General features: G+C 40.9%; 1 protein-coding gene across 8 annotated transcripts in view; it reads left to right on the top strand.

Moving 5' to 3' along the window:
* MYRIP (myosin VIIA and Rab interacting protein) overlaps positions 1-19962 on the top strand; it is a 357362-nt gene that overhangs the window by 2713 nt on the left and 334687 nt on the right. The gene's annotated exons all lie outside the window — the stretch shown is intronic.

The following is a 19962-nucleotide window of genomic DNA, read 5'->3' as shown; positions in this document are numbered from 1 at the left end:
GGTTGTCTCCTCCCCCATCCCTCCAGGATGTTCTTGGGCAGTGAATCAAGCCAGACCCCAGACACAATAGGGCTGATACTGATAAATTGAAGCCAGTTTATTCATAAAGTGTATTTGAAAATGCAAGTCTGACATAGTGTCGTGATAAAATGTAAATCAAAAAATATGAATGAATTATCATTTGAAACATAAAAATGGGAATATTTTGAATCTCTCAAAATTAAAAATTGGTAGAGGATGCCAGAATGTCAAGGCTGAATGTGTGCTGTTGCCACAAGGTGGCGCCTCCGTGGCTAGACACCGGCAATACCTGGCCTTCTTTCCCAAGCCCCCAGGAAGGACTCCCAGGAATAAAATCCAACAGCTCCGTATCTCCAGAGATGATTTTCAAACACTGTGGTTTTTCCAGCGTTTGGCAGGCAGGCCTTCCCTCTCGTGCCTGCTGCACTAAGTCCATGGATGGAACCCTGCCCCAGCTTTTCAGGAGGGTGGTTTGTGGGTTAGAGGCTCTTGTATGTTGGAGAAGGTGGAGGCCGAGACACTCTCTTCGGTTTATGGAACTGTGGTATGTCCTTGGGATTTTAAAGAGGGTCGACTGAGAAGCTAGGTCAGGTGTGTTGTGGTTATCTTTGTCTCATTTCACCCCAGAATTTCCCCAAAGGTGTGAGAGAAGGAGTTCTCTTTCCTGAGGCAGGCAGAGCACTGTGGTGGTGAACTCGGAAAAATAAACAGGCAGACTGCTGCCCTACGAAATGCCCCTGTGTTCCACAGGGTGGGGGCCAAGTCTCAAGGGGAGACCGCAGGGTGTGGGCTCTTACATCCAGCTGTGGAGAGGATAGGCAAAAGCATCTAGTGCCTTTTCTTTTTACCATCAATGTGACCGAGATGCTGCCTAGAAGATTATATTCATGCAAATTGCTGCTATGCCTGCGGTTGCTAAGAGTGTTTGAGTATTTGCCGTGTGCTGGACACTGCATATATATATATATAGTCAATCTCCACAATAGGAGGAAGGTGGCTATCTCATTTTCTAGATGAAGGAACTGGGCCTCAAAGCACTCTTCCTGAATTTGCATGTTATGTGAGCCAGAGCAAAGACAGAACCAAGTCTCTCAGATGACTGCCCTTGCTGAGTTGTGCCCTTCTGCAGGGTCAGAGTAGCCTTGCACAGTTCTTTTGTCTTCTCTGGCACCGGGTATAGCACCTTACATGGAGTAGCAACCTAAGGTTAGGTATGGGATTGCCATTAGGTAGAAACTTCTCTGATGAGCAAGAGGGAAATCCAGACAGCGAAGGATGAGAATTTGGGGTTGAGTCCGTGCAACCTGCAACATTGGGTCGGTGTGTGCCCATCCAAATGTGTAGTCCTACTTCATGTTTAAAAGTTTATGTAAATGGAGATCTGTTATTTGTTTTTGTGATTTGCTTTTTTCACACAAAACTGTTGTTTTTTTTAAACGTATGTTGATAACATTTGTTGATGGTTGTAAGTTTAGCTGATACATTTTAACATAGTATTTCCTTGTTTGGTATGCCGGAGTTTAAATATTGCTCATTGATGGACAAAAAGATGTTTTTCCCTTTTGCTATTATGAAAAATATTGCATATCCTTGATAATATTGCTTATCCTTGATTAGGTTCTGTACAAATATATGTGTGTCTTGGATTTATATTCCCAAAAGTTGAATGACTGAGTAGGATAATATGCCCGCATCAACATCTATGTGTTACTAGGTTTTGCTAATTTCTCTCTGTAGAGGTTGGGTCACTTTATACTCCCACCAGCATTGTTTTGGAGTTCCTTGTATCCGGCTATCTGCGACTGTGCCATCAGATATTTTAACTTTGGTTCATCTAAAAAAAAAAAAAACAAAACAAAAACAAAACACCTTTGGTTCATCTAATCGGCATGAAATGTGTTTCACTGCTCTTTTACTTTGCATTTCCTGCAAAGGGTTTTTTTGTTTGTTTGCTTCTTAAAGATTTTATTTTTAAGCAGTCTCTATACTCAGCATGGGGCTTGAGCTCAGAACCCTGAGGTCAAGAGTCTATCGACTAAGCCAGCCAGGCACCTCTCCCATAGAGACTGTTAAAAAATATATTTTGGTTTTCCAAGTTTCTTTTCTGTACCTTGCTATTATTCTTTACTAGATAAAACTTTTTAAAAAGATTTTATTTATTTATTCATGAAAGACACAGAGAGAGGCAGAGATGTAGGCACAGGGATAGGCTGGCTCCCTGCAGGGAGCCTGATGCAAGACTCCATCCCAGGACCGCCAGGATAACACCCTGAGCCAAAGGCAGATGCTCAACTGCTGAGCCACCCTGGTGCCCCGAGATAAAACTTTCAAATCTTTAAACACATCTGAAATTTATATTTCTGTGTTGTGTGAGGCCAGGATCTAATTGTTTTCCATACTGAAAACCACTTCTCCCACTGTCATTTAATAAATAGTTACCTATTTTCTCACTTATTTTGTTGCCATCTCTGTCATACCAGCTTCTGTTATATTTTTGGATCTATTTCTGAACTCTGTTCTGTTCATCTCTTTGTGATTTCTGAGCTAATACCATTTCATTGAATTATTAAACCTTTATAATAAATGTTTTCTTCTTAGCCTTCTTCTTCAAAATTGTCTTGTTGACCCCTTAGACTTCAACATGAATTTTAGGATCTTTCCTAAATACCCCTTTTCATGAAAAATACTGTTATCAAAATTTGGTAAGATATCAAATAAAACTTATTTCATTGTTTCTTTTTCTTCAAATGTAATGCTAATCAAAACTTTTAACTTCCCATTATTTACTGTGAAAGTTTGATCTCCATTTTAAGTGGATTTACTTTAAGTGACTCATCTCTCGTCCCAGATACCTTGAATAATAAGGAGCATTTGCATATGATTTTTAAAACACATAAGATCATTTTTAAACTCAACAACATACGAGTAATGTTAAAGTCAGTGATTATTCTTCTGGGGCATTGTTTTTATCCTCCTAATAACTCATTTCATTTAGATACCATAGTTTATTCAACAAAATTATTCTTTAAAACATTGAGCACTTTACACTTTTTATTATAACTTCATCCTTCTACACATTTTTGTTTCCTTAGGATGAAGTACTCTGTTGAAAGTTGTTTACTTTTCCTTAAATTTTTGATACATGTTGCCAAATAAACCTCCAGGAAAGTTTATAAATTTATTTTGCTATTAGTCATGTATGAGTGCACCAGATCCTCATGCCTTGCCAGTGATAAATACAATTATTCATCATCATTTCCAGTTTAACGGACACAGGGAAAAAGCAGGCTCTTGTTTTTTTATTTTGCTTTTTTCTAGCAAGACAGAACATATCTTCATGTTTATTGGTTCTTTATAGCAGACTCCACTATAGAATTTTCCATGAAGATTATTTCTCTTTTACTTACTTTCTCTTTTTTATTCTTTTTAAAGATTTTATTTATTTATTTGGGGCGGGGAGAGAGAGAGAGAGCATGCGAGTGAGTGAGCAGGGGGTAGGGCAGAGGGAGAGGAGCAGTAGACTCCCAGCTGAACACGGAGTCCGATGCTGGGCTCAATCCCAGGATGCTGGGATCATGACCTGACCTGATGGCAGACGCCTAACTGACTGAGCCACCCAGGTGCCTCTCTTTTACTTTCTGTAAAAGAAACTTGTATTATCACTTGGTGTTTATGAGAGAGCAGATTGTTTTGCACAAATCATGTTCATATTCTAATGTTAAATATCATTTCATCATATGAAAATACCATATTGAAAAAAATCTGTTCCTCCATGATGAATTTTAGATTATTTTTGTATTTTTTGATTATTACACGTATGCATGCAGTAAACGTCTTTGAAATGTATTTACACACATGCAAAAGAAAATCTTGAGGATATATGCCCAGAAGTGGGATTGCATGATCATATTTTATGCACACTTACAGCTTGACCACCTGGTGCCAAATTATTCCCCAAAGTGGCCATGGTCGTTTAAACTTCTGTGGCAGTGCATACCAATAGTATCTGTCACAGTAAGGAAACAATAATATTAGAGAATGAAGAACAAAAGTGCTAAAGGAAAAAGTGAATCTGTATGTATGTTTGCGTGTATATAAATATCCCAAAGTTTGTTTAGAAAATTCAGAGGTTTTTAACCATTTCATTTTGAAACTGACATCATTAGAAACAATTATATGTAAGTATAAATCATGAACATCATATAAATACTTCCTTAGCTTAGGAAAGTTGGTAAGAGTTTAAGTAAAAGGTAATCTGTTTAGTAGTGCTTTTTCAGGGTAGCCCGCAAAAGGAAATGGGCCCAGTGCTGGGCCTCTCCACCTCAGAGTGTGGGTTCCACCATTGGACAGTTAGTTGTCCCTTTTCATCACCTTGTCTTGTAAAATTTAGAAGACCGGGAGAATAACTCTAGAGTAATATTGTGCCATTAATACCCTATGCCAAAGAGTTTATGCGATCAGTTGCTAGTGATAGTGAGACTAGAACAACATGAAACCACTACCAGGTTAGTGAGGGAAAAGGCTGAATGATGAACTTGGTTGGGGACAGGCTGGAAACTTTACTGAGAGAAACGTGTCCCACTTCAAGTGTTCTCGGAGAATCAAGTCTGCATTTGTGTAAGCATAAAAAAGAGCTTTATGAAATTGCTGAGATGCTAAGACTGTTTTTGGTTTGGTATTCAGCCATGTGTTATATTCCCCCATTACCTTCTGTAAGTAATTATGAGTTAAATTTTTTGTATATATTTATATATCATCAGCTGGGGAAAGAAAAACACTTGAAGAAAGTTCTTTTGTGGCTGTGATTTACAGCATAATGCTACAGATATGACAGACACGCAGTCTGCAGCTGGGATGTACAAATCTGTTCTGTGGGCTGACAATTTAATCTCATTGGGCAGACACTTGAGAAAAGACTGCAAGACATGCAAGGAAGGGCGGATACCTGGCAGACAGAGGTGCCCGTGGCCCCAGGGTCTGATGTGGCTGTTTGCCAAGGTCCCCAAATAATCTTTTGATACCGACTTGTGGCTCAGTTAACCATGTCATCCTATATGATTCTTTCTTTTTTGGTATGAAATGTAACTATGTCAAGGCATGCAGGGTCATTTTCTAGGCTTGGAAGCCTAGATATCTACAGTGTAGGAAGTGATAGCTACATTGAAGGAAAGGAAAAGAACCTTTCTCTTTACACTATTTTCTCTGAAGATTCCTGAATCTGGAGAAACAGTCCTGCTAGCCCCAAACCCCTTCCTAACCTCCACTTGAGGACCATTGTCTCAAGCATAATTTATTTTATCTATGTAGCTCCAGACCCAGAAGGTGGCAGGTGCTGTTTTATGTTTGTGTTATATAAATGTGGTTTGGCTGTTTTGCTTTTTTTTTTTGCAAAGCAATTTATTGATCATTAGGGACTTTGATTTACTAGAATGACATGTAACCAGAGTATTCAAGATTACTGTCTTTCCTTTATGGCTAATTAGAAGAAAAATAATAAAAATACTGCTTTAATTGAATCCCTGTTTAGTCTTTTAGAAATCTGCCAGTTGGTTTTTCAGCTTCGCGGTCCAGTAAATGTCAGGTGCCTCTCCTAGGACTGCAGATCTTGCAGCCTGGTGCCTGCATGCTCTGGAGACCCTGTAGGTGTCCCTTTGTGCTTCTAGTTCTGAATCTGTTTTCCCACAGCTTCCAGGTACCTTGTGGCTTCCCTTCCCACTGGCTCAGTGCTACACCCACTTTCTGCCTCAGTTTCCTTCCCATCAGACTGCTACTGGTAGGGGATGGCAACACAATGCTGTTATTTTCTCCCTTCTCTTTTCTTTAAATGATCTAAAAACAATGAAGAAAATGAAAAATGAAACAAACCACTGCCATTTTTGGCAAATTGGGGAGATGGTTAAAATTGTTTTCCCCAAAAGGAAGGGCTACCTGAAGTGGGATGGAGTGGGAACGCAGTGGAGGCACGGAGATGTGCTGTGGGTGTTCAGTCAAGATCACATCTCAGGAGGGCAAGAACTCTTGGTTGGGCACAAAACCTAAGTTCCTTTTAGTTCACAGTGGGGTAAGAAAGCCTATAGAGGCGGCCACCACTTCCTACCGCCCCAGATGAGTGCCATCTCTCTTTTTCTCCTGATCTGTCTCACCAGAGGTACAGATTCTTTTCAGACTTTCTAGAGAACCAATATTTGGCTTTCATTTCTTTCTTGTAACATTATTTTTTATTTTATTAAACTTTGTTCTCATCCTTATTATTTCCTTTCTTCTACTTTCTTTGACTTCATTCTTTTTCTAATCTCTTAAATTTCCAAGATTAATTCATTAGCTTCCAGCCTTTCTTCTTACTCAGATATGCATTTGGCCCAAGAGATTTGCCTCAAGTATTACTTTAGCAATATTTGTATCCCACAGTTTTGATTTGTAGTGTTTTTATTGTTCACATGTAAGTTTTAACATTTTCATTGATTTCTTCTTTGACTTATACGTTCTTTATATGCTTTTGTTTTATTTTTTAAATTTCCAGAACTTTTTAGGCATTATTTTTTTTCTATTTTAATACATAGTGAGTAAAGAGTGTGGTCTACATGATTCCATTTCTTTGAAATTTGTCGGGATTTGTTTTATGGCCTGGTACATAGTCAGTTTTTACAAATTTCCATGACTTCTTGAAAAGAGAAAAAAAACCAAAGTAAATGGTTGCAGTGATCAATATATGTTCATTAGCTTAAGCTAATTAATTGTGATATACAGATCTTCCATCTTTACTTCTTTAGTCTTTTTTTTTTTTTTTTTTTGCAGCTTAGGTAATCAGTTATTGAGGGAGCACTTCAATTATACAGGTGGAAGATTCTTCTAACATCTGGGTCTCTCAGTTCCTTGACATGCTTTGTTCCAATTTTCTGTCTTTCACCCCACCCTGCCACTGACTTCCATAGTCATAGATGGACGTTCTCAGTCCTTATAATGGCCAATGCTTCATCATCTGTTGCATGCATCATGTGTTTAGAGAACCAACTTCCATCTCCAGCTCTTTCCATCTCTTGCTCCAATTCTAACAGTCCCTTAGTCTCCTGACTTTTGCTCCATGACCCCAAACCCTTGAGGTTTTCTCCTTCTGCCTTTTCCAGCCTATATTTCATGTGGTACAGTATAATCAATCCTTGGAGTACACCCTCAGTTCACGTACCCATCCCAGATAGCATCCTTCTCACTCAGCAGAAGCACAGAGTGGTTCAGTCCCCATCTTTGTGTCCTCCTGCCTACATCTGTGCTGCTGAATGTGGCCAAAGGAAAACTCACAAGCAGTTGACTGGTCTCACATGGTCATGAACATTGGGTGGATCTGTGGTGCTGCCTGATAACTTCCCTGGGACTGGCCCTCTCCCGTTCTCTTCATTGATTATCTCACATTCCCCCCATCGTGACCTTCTGTCTATCCTCATTCTTAACAGTGTCCCTGCTGGAGAAATAGGTCTATCCAGGCGGGGAGCTCCCACCTGGATAGCAAATGGACTTGCTCTGCCATTTGCCCATATGCCTTCATCTGTAGCCACATAATCTGCCTTGTTTTCTGGCACTAACCATGAAATATCTGTGCTCAGATTTAAAGTCAGAGCCTCTCTCCCCTGGCCCTGCAGCCCACCTACCTTAAATAATCAAGGATATCACTCCAGTGATTCTCCCTCTGTATTACCAGTTTTCTCATCCCTATCAGGTAATTTTTATTGGCTTACAAACATGTTATTCTCCTTTCTTAGAAAACAGTCCCTCTGTAACTTACTTCCACCTCTAGCTGTGGCTCCAGTTCTTAGCTTTTCTATATATAAAACCTGCTAACGAGAGTTGTCTGGACTCACTCTGCAAATTCTCTCCTCCCATTCTCTGTTAACCACACCCCTGCAGATTGCCAGCTCAGTTCATCATCAACTTCACCAGCAACTACCCAATGACTAATGATCCCACTTTACCAAACACAAGGGCTGTTCTCATCCTCATCCTTCTTGCTCCATTAGAACCATTTGACTCAGCCAATCAGCCCCTCTTCCTTGATATACTTTCTTTCCTACGTCTGGTGGATATACTCGTAGATTCCTTCTATACTCTTGATAGTTCTTTATCCTCTTTCAAGTGCTTCTTTGTCTTTTGCTTGACCTCTGAATGTTGGAGTGCTCCAAGGCTGAGTCTTTGATCCCCTTTGCCTTTTTATTTATATTCCCTCGCTGCAGATTTCACCATGGTCTTGTTTCATGGTTTTAAATACCATCTGTGTCAGTGATCTCAAACCTTTACCTCGAGACTGGACCTCTCTCTCAAATTCCTTGAATATCCTACTTGACATCTCTTACTGGATGTGCAGTAATCATACTCAAATAGTCTCTCCAAACCCATTCTACCTTAATTTTTCTCATTTAGTTGCTTAGGTCCCAAGCAATATAATCAATCTAAAGTTATTAATGCCTTGTGTGTGTTTTTTGTTTAAAGATTTTATTTGTTTATTCATGAGAGACACAGAGAGAGAGAGAGAGTGAGAGAGAGGCAGAGACACAGGCAGAGGGAGAAGCAGGCTCCATGCAGGGAGCCCGACATAGGACTCAATCCCAGGTCTCCAGGATCACGTCCTGGGCTGAAGGTGGCACTAAACAGCTGAGCTACCTGGGCTGCCCAATGCCTTTTTTTACCCTTTTTTTTTTCCATACTACTCTTTGAAATCTGGTGTGTATTTTTCAATCATGGCAAATCTTAGTTTAGATGCTTAATTTTCACCAGAATTACTTGATTCATATTTAGATTTAATGAAACATACAGTTAAAGTCTATCCACAAACCAAAGTTGTTCTAAATTTTGAAAAATGTTTTCCTGTAGCTGAATTGAATATCATTTAACAGGAAAAGTTAGACTTATTTTGCATAGCATCTAGCCCTCTTTTGGTTAGAAGGAAGTCAAGAATTTTGTCTGGAGCAGCTGTATTCTTCTTTTATTATCTATCCAATAGGATATGATCTAGGGTCAAATCTCTTTATAATGCTATTGTTTATATATTTTTGAATATAACCACAGTTTGCAAGGCCTAGCCAAGCATAATATTTTATTGTCAATAGTTTCAGTGTCTCCTTCCTGAATAGGGGTGAGCCCTGGGTTATAACCCAGGACATAGATATCTGTAGCTCCCTGGCATTAATTTTCTTCAAGAGACTTCTCTAGGTTCATGGAAAAACTCCGCAAATAATTACTTTTCCAGTGGAAAAGGATGTCTTGTGGTGTTTCCTTTTCTTCCGTTAGAAAACATATAAGAAATTCACTTAATTGCCAGATAGAGATACAGAGGTTAAGATCTTGTGTTTTTGCCCTTTTGGACTCATTATTCTGAAATGGTCTTAGAAATAAGCTTTCAGGACTTGGTAGGATAGGCGTTCAGTACTCAGTGTTTACATCAGATAAATCTGATAAAATAAAAAAAAATTTGGAGGAAACGCCATCCCTCTCCTCTGCAGCATGGCCAGTTTGGGGCATAAAGCACTCATTTCTCAGGAAGGAACTTCCTGAAAATCTAGTCAGCAGCAAAAATGTTTTTTTTTTTTTTAATGGATCTTTAAAAAAATACTTAATAAAGTTGTTTGGGGTTCAGTGTAGAAGCAAAGGCCTGATTTTAGTGTAGAGCGGTGCCCCCAATGAGCCTGCACAAATAAGATGGATCCACTCTAGGCTTACTGTCATCTCTGTCAATTTTTGCTCATTGAGATGGCACTGTTTAGATGCTGCCCTTCAGACAGATGCCCCAAAATGTACCTCAGGAGCCTTAGTTTTATAACCTTGGACTTAGCCATTTCATTTCTGGGAATCTAGCCTAAGGTGAAAAGTCCTTAATGTGGAAAACCCTTTATGCACAAAGATGTTTATCATAGTTCACTGTGAAATGGTCCAAAATTAGAATTAATCCAGATGTACAACACTGGGAACAGGTTGATAAGTATATGCATAGGACAAAATGTCATGTAACCATTAGGAGTAATGCTTAAAAGTAATCCTACTAACATGGAAATATGCTGGAGATAAGGTGTTTAGTAGAAAAAGACACACTTCTGTGTATAATTGGACAAAAACAACAACAGTACCTTCAAAGAGTGGGACAAATGGCACTTCAGTGAAGCAATGTGTTAGTATCAGTTCTATTTGTTTGGTAGTGTCATGGGATTAATTTTCTTTTATTTTTTTATTTTTTTTATTTAAAAAAATTTTTTTTAACTTTTATTTATTTATGATAGGCACACAGTGAGAGAGAGAGAGGCAGAGACACAGGCAGAGGGAGAAGCAGGCTCCATGCACCGGGAGCCTGATGTGTGGGATTCGATCCCGGATATCCAGGACTGCGCCCTGGGCCAAAGGCAGGTGCCAAACCGCTGCGCCACCCAGGGATCCCTAATTTTCTTTTATTACATTATCATGTCTTTCAAGTTTTCTTACGTGGGAATTTTGGGGTGTACTGGAAGCCACACAAAAGTTCTGAAGGAAAAATTCAGAAGAATGAGAAGGGGCAGAGAGAGAGAGCTGTTAGAGACTCCTGATGAGCATCTAGGACATTGTTTCTTTTTGAGAACTACTTTGCAGTATTGAGAACCCCCCAAAAAGAGATGATATAAGAGAGGTGCCCCAACTGGGCCAGATGGAAATACACATTGTTAGGAGGTGATCTCTCATGCCTGTCTAGAAATGCAGAGCAGGACTGAGGGCTTTATGTCTCAGTTCTGCTTTGTCGGGCATATATCTCGGTATAGGTAGGCACTCAAGCAGCAATTGTTGACTGGAGAATCAGTGGGCAGAGACTGTAGCAGATTCCATTGGCCACATTATGGAATGCTTAGGTTATGCTTTTAGGATATTATCTTTAGACTTTGAGGAAAAAAATGAAGAAAAAATTTCATTTATATCCAATTTGAATTAAATGTCCATGGGCATTACTACTCAAGACTAAACTGCCTTCCCTGCCTTCTCTCAAATTCCTGAACCACTTTATTTAAAATAAAGCTGTAGCTATTTTAGTTAGTGTATGCTTTAGAGTTCTGTAATCTTGTCTATAGAATTCTGTAACACACCTTTAATTATCCTTGAAGTAACTAACTTTAATTAAAGCATGTATCTCTGAACCCCCTGCTGATGGAAGATGTATTACTTCATAGCTGGGTTTGTGAAACCCGCCACAGATCAGGCTAATGTTAAAGATCGTTAAATAATTTCCCTCCTGCCATGGTACTGAATTGGAGATTTTTTTTTTTTTTACTGCCTAGAACAAATTTTCTTTCCTCTTTGTTATCTATCCAAAAGGATAAGATCTAGGGTCAAATCTCTTTACAATACTATTATTGCTTGTATATCTTTGATTATAACCACAGTTGAAAGGCCTAGCCCAGTGTAATATTTTATTATAAGCTTTTCTATTCAAAACTATTTTCCCTTTGAAAATGTACATTCTAGTTCAAACATTTATTTTAACTTTCACTATATTGAGGCTTCAGAAAGAAGGAAGGAGGGAAGGAAGGAAAGAAAAAGAAAGAAAAAAAAAGGAAAAAAGAAAAGAAAAGGAAGGAAGAAACCTATTTATTGCACTTGGGCTTGAGTCATTGAAGAAACCACACAATTTAAAAGGATCAGATCGGGGGTGGGGTGGTTGAAAATTGTCTAGTACAGAGATAGAAAGCTGGTAGGCCCAGTATCATTAGTAGGTCATTACCTCATTTTACCGGGTGATGGATTATGTGGGTGAGACCAGTGAATTTTAGGGACATGAGTCCATAACAAACTTCTTTTGCTGTAGAATGAGTTTCTTGGTCAGTCACAATGTACAGGGGGAGGAGGTAAGGGAAGGATGCCAGTGGATTAAGTATTCTGTAAGTGATTGGTAAAGATGCATGCAGGAGCGTTACCCACTCTGGCAAATCTGTGCATGTCTATTCCAGGGAGGAACCACTGCTCTCTGTGTAACAGAAGGGGTCTAGTGTAATCACTTCCCACTAGCTGGTTGACTGATTTCCTTCCCACTATATCCAGGAGGAAGGGCTCAGCACTTGTCTCTGCTACAGGGAAGACAGGCACTCCTCAGTGGTGACAGTCAGATGAGGCTGCCATGAGGGAGTCTGTAGGGTTGGTCCCATGTGTAGCCGTGTTGGTGGACCCTGGTGCCATGTCCATTCTGTACAAAGGCACTGGGGAAGAGGCTGCCTGACCTCCCCAGCTGTCATCTTGTCCACCTGATTACTGAGAGCTTCCACAAAGACTTTGAGACATCGTCACACTGTGCTCCTCCAGGAGGCCCATCATCCACACACCTCTTCCTCAGACTTCCTTGTCACTGACTTCCTGATCCTCTTCTTTCCCATCTTGCCATACTGTTAGCTACTGCCCATGAATTGGTGTACATCCTTCCAGACATCTCTTGGTCCAAACAACATGGAAAATCAATATACTGCTTGACATCCTGCCCACCAGAAGGATTACCCTTCACTGCTCTTCTCCAGGGCCACCCCGTCAGCCCGGCTTAATGCTACAGCTCTCCACTTTGGGTTGGTGCTAATGACATCTCAGAGAATTGTCCACAAATCAGGCTTGGGGTTTTTCCTCATGTTGGTTGATCATCAGGAACTTCCTATGAGGACATAGGTGTGGACTGAAGGAGAGAAGACAACAAAGCAACAGATGTAGGAGACCTAGCAGTTTGAGATAACTACTCATGCAGCTTACACCATCTGTTACTGCTCGAGCCTGATTTCTTACAATGAATGCCTACTGCACATGCCTAGACTAATGAGAGGCTATAAGCTAGGTTCTCCTGGTCACAGGGGTCACTCAATGTCCCATTGTCAGGTCTTCAGTACCAGGGCTTGGTAACAAGCATAAGCTGTTTCTCACAAGGAGAATGGTTATTTTTTAAAAAGATTTTATTTATTTATGAGAGAGAGAGAGAGAGAGACAGAGAGAGAGAGAGGCAGAGACATAGGCAGAGAGAGAAGCAGGCTCCATGCAGGGAGCCTGATGTGGGCCTCGATCCTAGGACTCCAGGATCACGCCCTGGGCTGATGGCAGTCACTAAACTGCTGAGCCACCGAGGGATCCCAGGAGAATGATTATTTGTAGAAGAGGGCATGGCATGGCTGTGTTCTAACACACTTAGAGACCTTGTGGAGCCTCTCCTAGAACTTTCCAGAGGTTCTTCACAGCATCTCTAATTGTTATAGACACTTGGTATGTCACTGGGTCTGTTGGGTCCTGCATAAACCGAGGGCCAGAGTGACTTGCATTGCTACCTGGACTAGCTACAGAGTCTTCTTTTACTCTGGGCCCCATTCAGTACTGCTGCCTTATGGTTTACTTTAGTAAACAGCTGAGAGCAGCATACTTGCATGATTCTGTGTGCCATCTCTGAAATCCAAAAATAGCCCACAAAGATTCAAGCCTCTATTTTTTTTTTTTTACTGAGAGGCTAAATGATGATTATAATAAGATGATAATAATAACAATAATAAACCAACAACCCTAGAGTATTTAGGCCAATCCATCATAGAACAATGACCAAACTCAGGTGGTTGGGATGGAGGCTACAGCTGGTGAAGTAGTGTGCTGACTCTGTCTCATTCTAGAGCCTGGGGAGGCACTGGTAGGCAGATGGGGGCAAGAACTATTGGGGGCACAGATGCTTGTTTTTGAAGTACTGCAGGAGCTGGTTTAGAATTAGACTTTTTATCACACTTCTGAAGAGTAATTCCCTTATCAGGGAATCGACCATTTCTATTTCATTTCCCCTTTTTCAAATGTAATATCCATATTCTTGCGTCTTTCTTTAGCTTATCGAAGGCTATGATTGGGGTCATTTTTCTTTCCTATTTTTGTATAGACTATATCTCTGAGTTTCAAAGTCACATATTGAGTTTTAAGGCACTTGGTAGGAATGTTGAATGATCTTATTTGGCTCAGAAGAGTTGGCACTATCTTAGTAACAGCAGTTGTGGCTGGATTTCCTGAAATTTAGCAAGTTCTTTTTAATGACCTGCTCTCAAATCATCAACAAATGAATGCCACCAACCCCTGAGTAACTGAGAGGAGGCAGAGGCTAGAAGGCCCTCCAGGTGCGGAAGAAATTGTCATCCACATCTTCTAAGCTCTGATGCTTTCTTTACTCAAGCCAGTCAGCCCTGCTGAACAGATGCCCCACCCCCACACCCCACCAATCCCATTCTTCTAGGATTCACTTGGATCTGAATGTACAGATTAAAAAGTTTAGATCAGGGGCAGCCCAGGTGGCTCAGCAGTTTAGCGCCACCCTCGGCCCAGGGCCTGATCCTGGAGACCCTGGATTGAATCCCATGTTGGGCTCCCTGCATGGGGCCTGCTTCTCCCTCTGCCTGTGTCTCTGCCTCTCTCTCTCTCTCTCTCTCCCTCTCTCTATGTCTCTCATGAATAAATAAATAAAATAAAATCTTAAAAAAAAACAAAAGCTTAGGTCATATTTAAATAATTAAAGTTCAGGGCAAAATGAGATGACTTTCCTGCAGTCACAGAACAATTCTGGAACATACAGATCAGATATGTGTGTGCCTTCTGAAGGGTATACTAGAGAATTAAAGTGTGTGAATAGGGGGATCCCTGGGTGGCACAGCGGTTTGGCGCCTGCCTTTGGCCCAGGGCACGATCCTGGAGACCTGGGATCGAATCCCATGTCAGGCTCCCGGTGCATGGAGCCTGCTTCTCCCTCTGCCTGTGTCTCTGCCTCTCTTTCTCTCTCTCTCTCTCTGTGACTATCATAAATAAATAAAAAAAATTAAAAAAAAAAAAAAGATAAAGTGTGTGAATAGTTTGGAAAATCTTGTTTTGAAACATCTAAACTGGACTTCAACTTCAACAACAGCTGAAAGAATTCCTTCCTGCGGTGTTCAGCACTTTTTGAAGGCAAGTCTATGAAGTATGTTGCTCTAATTAGTGCTGTCTCTTCTCCAAAAGTAGCGCAGAGTTTTTACATTGAGGAAGAGGAAGGCCTCGTGAGTTATAATGATTTAGAGCTCTGTGTAGGAAGGAGTTGGCAAGAGAAAGGGAAGATCCAGGTCGAATATGCTGGAGGTAACTCAGACTTCTCTATTAAACATGCACGGGAGTAATTTGCAAAGAAGGGAATGAATCACTTTAGAGTGTTCATTCTTCCAGTTCTGAGAAGCTACAGAAGAGTATTTTATTCTGGGAAACCCATTTCTAAGATGTAACTTAGAAATGAAATCTGCATCTGTAGATAAACCACAGTGTTGAAATGGGAGCAGAAGGAAAAGACAAATGATCTGAGATGATTTGCTGCCACTAGCAAGTGACACTGCACACCCTTATCCTGAAGTAGGCTCCCATGTCCCGTTACCAGAAGATGGGGAGAGATTTTCCCAGGATGCTTTGGGTAGTCAGAAAGAAGTTGGATTAAAATAGATAAAGCCATCTCTCTGATCCTTATTTATTTCTGAGATTATATACTGAAACCATCGAAACAACTATATTTTTACAAAGCTTTTTAAATTGATGATACATTTGAAAAATGATGGCAGGATAAATACTAGGGAGGGGTTTTCTTGAGTGCACAGAATGTGGCAGTGGGCTATGGGTGACAGAGGTCCAACCAGCCCTTTGTGATATGGAAATAGTGGCTATGGGCATGTCATGGTGATCACTTATAACCTGATAACCTCTGATAACTTACAACTAATGCTCTAAGTGTGAACTTTCCAGTTGTCTCTCAGTCATTCAAGTTTGGTAGAGGAGAGAAATTTTTAGTATTGTAAAACTGAAGAGTTCCTGTCCTTGGCTGTCCCTGGTCTTCAGTTTTCCTGCAGCCACATTTCATCTCACTCACACTGGAGTTTCTTCTACAGTGCAGAGAGGCTGACTATCCCATTGTTAAGACTGAGCTGTGAGGCCCAAAGGATGAAACATGGGTGGGGGGTGGGCAGGTAGAGAGAAGAAAGCCTGACATTTTGGGCCAAGAAGTATGGATGGGGAAGAGAGGAGAGATAAAGAGAACAATGGGGTCAGGATCATGTACCCTGACTCTCCTTCTTGGAGTGGGATGTAAGTGGTATGTGTGTATGCCTTATGTTGGGTAGAGTAGAACCTTCAGAAGCAGGTATGGGACCTTAGAATATGGTGGGAAAGACTAGTTGGGGGGAGGGAGTGCATTGTAACTGTCTCCAGAAAGCCCTGTGTAAGCTCATGCACTATGGCCCAGGAATGACTGTGGAACACTGATTGGAGGAGCTCTCTCTCATAGCCCTATAGCTTATGCAGGGCATGCAGAGAGCCAGGCATTCCCATGAGCCCTGGTGAGCAAACGTTGAATGGCTGCATGGACAGCTGGAGCTGCTGAAGCCTGGGATCTGGAAGGGGAAGTTCCAGAACTTCCGAGAACAAGGACCCTGATCATGAGCTGCCTCAGTGGTGTCACAGTCAATAGCTGGGTGTGCCATTCATGACAAAGGACAAAGAAGGCTGGTTACCTCTTAATAGATATGGTCCAGACACCAGACTGGCCCCTGTGGCAGAGCCCAGGCTATGAGAGCCTCATATGCACTAGTCATCCCATCCCTCATAGCCATGCAAAGAGTGTCTCCATTGGGGAGTTGAACTTTAAACTTCCTGAACATTTTCCAGGAGGAAGGAGTTTTAACTGGGGAGAGAATAGGCAGATTTGAGTCATCTTCTCTGGTTTCATTTTAGAGCTCTTGAGTAGATCACCATGGTGGCTCCCACTTGCCTGCCTGTGTTCTTGTCCACTCTCTGCCTTTCTCACTGCTACCGGAGTGACTGCAGGAAAGCAAAAATGCTGTGCCTCCAGGTGTTCCCCTACTTAGGATCCTGCAGTGGCTCCCAGGACCCTCAGATGAAGTCCAAGTTCTTCAACATGGCTTCACAGACTCCCTCCACAACACTGGGAGAGACATATTGAATGATAGGCACATCTCTAAGGGATGCCTCTGTCTGTGCTCTTCTCTCAGCCTAGAGACCTGGCCAAGCTTGCTCCTCCTTAGAGGAGTCTCCTTTGGGCCCCGACCCTGATCACAACACCCAGAAGCCTTCCCATCTCTGGTTCCTTCTCCATCATCGGGTAGTGACTCACTGACCATTCCTCAGGTAGCCCTTTCCACACTGTACCTGGATCATCCTTTGCTGCCCACTATCCTGGCCTCCACTCAGTGAAAGTTTGAATAAACAGGACTCACCTTGATCCTGGGCTTAAGTCCCAGCATTTGTGACTAGGAAAACCCTCAGATCTGAGATTTGCATACTAAAAAGCCAGGCTCTGCAGCTGTTATTTGCTTACACTGTAATTGTGGTGTTTACATATAAATTGATACTCCTAAGTAAGTACCTGATAATAATTTGCTCCCTTTGGAAGGTAAATATTCTCGTTTTTTCATCTACTATTAGTTGTCTTAATCCCTTTACTTTGAGAACAAACAGAACAGCAAATTTTAGCCTACCATGTTTGATCACAAATTCAGAATTGATGAGTCTGAATTAGTGAGGTTTTAGTGTATATTTCTTTATAGTTTATGTTCTCCACTATAATTATGTGATCTAACTCCAAATACAGCCAGCTGCCAACTCTTATCTTGATGCATTTTTATTACAGACAGAAGAAATGTACCAGACTTTTATATAGTAGAGAGAGCAAAGAGCATCATTATCCAGTTGAAACTGAAGAGGAAATTCTCAGTGGGGTGAAGAGCTGTGTATTTTTATCGAGTGTTCATTAGCTATCCTCTGTGCAGGGAATCTACATGAAAACACCCAAAGGATGGAAAGCAGACAGAGAAAAAACCCAAATGACAGGAAAGGCATCATAGGGCTTCCACTGTGTCCAGAGGCTCAGAAAACACAAGTAGAGGATTGCAGACATTGCTTTAATGTTAAGATGGGAGAGAAAAGCACTGGGCTTCAAAATAAACATTGGGCTTTTTGTTTCCTGTAAGTACAGTCATTGCAGATAAAGCCAGAAAAATACAATCAAAGTTTGTTAATGAGACCATTTGTCAATCATGTGTAATGTGTATAGGTGTCTGTATTAGAGTTCTTCAGGAAGACAGAATCAATAGGATGTGTATGTGTATAAGTATATGTATGTATACAAATGTGTAAAAATAAAGAGATTTATCATAAGTAATGGGCTTGCATGATTAAATGTAGGCTGACATATCCCATATTCTGTAGCTGAAAACCTAAGAGAGTCAACAGTATAGCTCTAGTTTGAATCTGAAGGTTTGAGAATAGGAGAACCAATGATATAGTTCCCGTCCAAAGGCCAGCAGCCTTGAGAACGAGGAAGAGCTGATGTTCCAGTTTCAGTCCTGAGGCAGGAAATAGCCAATGTCTCAATTTGAACACATCCGATAGAAAATTCTTTCTTAGTTGAGGAAGAGGTCTCCTCTTTTGCTCTGTTTAAGTCTTCAACTGATTGGATGAGGCCCACCCACATTATAGAGAACAATCTGCTCTACTGATTCAAGTGTGAATTTCATTTAGAGATCCTCACAGACATACAGACATACTCAGAATAATGTTTAAGAATCTGCGCACACTGTGGCCCAGTCAAGTTGACACATAAAATGAACCATTGGGCTCTGAGTGATTTCTGAGCCCAGAATCTGCAATGATCTTACATAGTAACAGTGTAAGTAACAGAATCCTTGTGAATTCTGCTGGGTATGCTTGGGGGCATTTCTGTTTGGACCAGGATTTCTCAACCATTGATAAATTAGCTCTATTGACATTTTGGACCAGATCATGCTCTGTTGTGGGATACTGTCTTGTGCATCATAGGGTTTTTAGCATTAATCTCTGGCTTCTACCCACTAGATGCCAGTAGTATACCCCTAGTTGTGACAACTAAAGACTTCCCCAAACATGTTGAATGTCCCCTGGGAGCCAATATAGTCCTCAGTTGAGAACAATTGGTTTAGACTTCTACTTTCTTTCCCTTCCCTCTACTTTGTGCTTGGGGCTTGTGTGAGTGCCTATGTAATGTCATTGGAAACCATCTCCCAAGACCTGCTGCCACCAGAAGAGGCCACAGAAGTATCTCCCCAACCTTTACCGTCCTTACTTCAGAAGATATTTTCCACCATGATCCGATAGGTAGGAGATACAGTTTAACCTCTAATGGATGGAGGTAACAAGATCTCCCAACCAATTTTCAACTTCCAGGCCTATTCTTACTTGCTAGAAATAAAATCCTAGTGCCTCTTCTGCTTAATGAGGGGAAGTTTTGTCTAAAATGTATGAGCTTACAGTCCCCATAGAGTATCGGGAGAGGTAGGGCATCAGATGGAGGTCACTAGGATTATAGAAACAGGTGCCTGGAAGTCTTGGAGTAATGGCATCCAGGCCAGAGGAGCCATGGGTTCCCCCATGTATCTGGTCCTGGAACTTGATCTGGCTCCTTATACCATGCAAGGGTTCCTAGTGGATTCTGGTTTGCAGAGTGTGCTTGGGGACAGCCATTCGTGGGCCAGAGTGCCCCTAGAGTCAGAAGGGAATTCTTTATTCATTCTTTCATTCCTTTGGTAATCAGGTATTTTGTCCACACCCACTCTGAGTCAGGCATTGCACAAAGTCCTGATGATTGAACATTTAAGGAGATGAACTTGTGAAATACTGAAACAAAAGTGTTTCAAGTACTCTTGTTATTATCTTACTATCTTGTTATCACCTGTTTTTTTTTTTTTTTGATATAGCCATCTTACTAGATGTGAAGTGGCGTCTCATGTGATTTTGATTTTCATTTCTTTGATGGCTATGGTTTTCAAACATCTTTTCATATACTTATTGGCCATTGTGTATCTTCTTTGAATGTCTATTCAAATCCTTTGCATTTAAAAAAAATGGATTATTTGCATTTTTCTTATTGAGTTGTAAGAGTTCTTTATA

The sequence above is a fragment of the Canis aureus genome, chromosome 22 (assembly GCF_053574225.1).
Source record: "Canis aureus isolate CA01 chromosome 22, VMU_Caureus_v.1.0, whole genome shotgun sequence".
Taxonomy (NCBI): Eukaryota; Metazoa; Chordata; class Mammalia; order Carnivora; family Canidae; genus Canis; species Canis aureus.
Note: the sequence above shows the minus strand (reverse complement) of the source record. Positions and strands in the feature narration are given on the sequence as shown.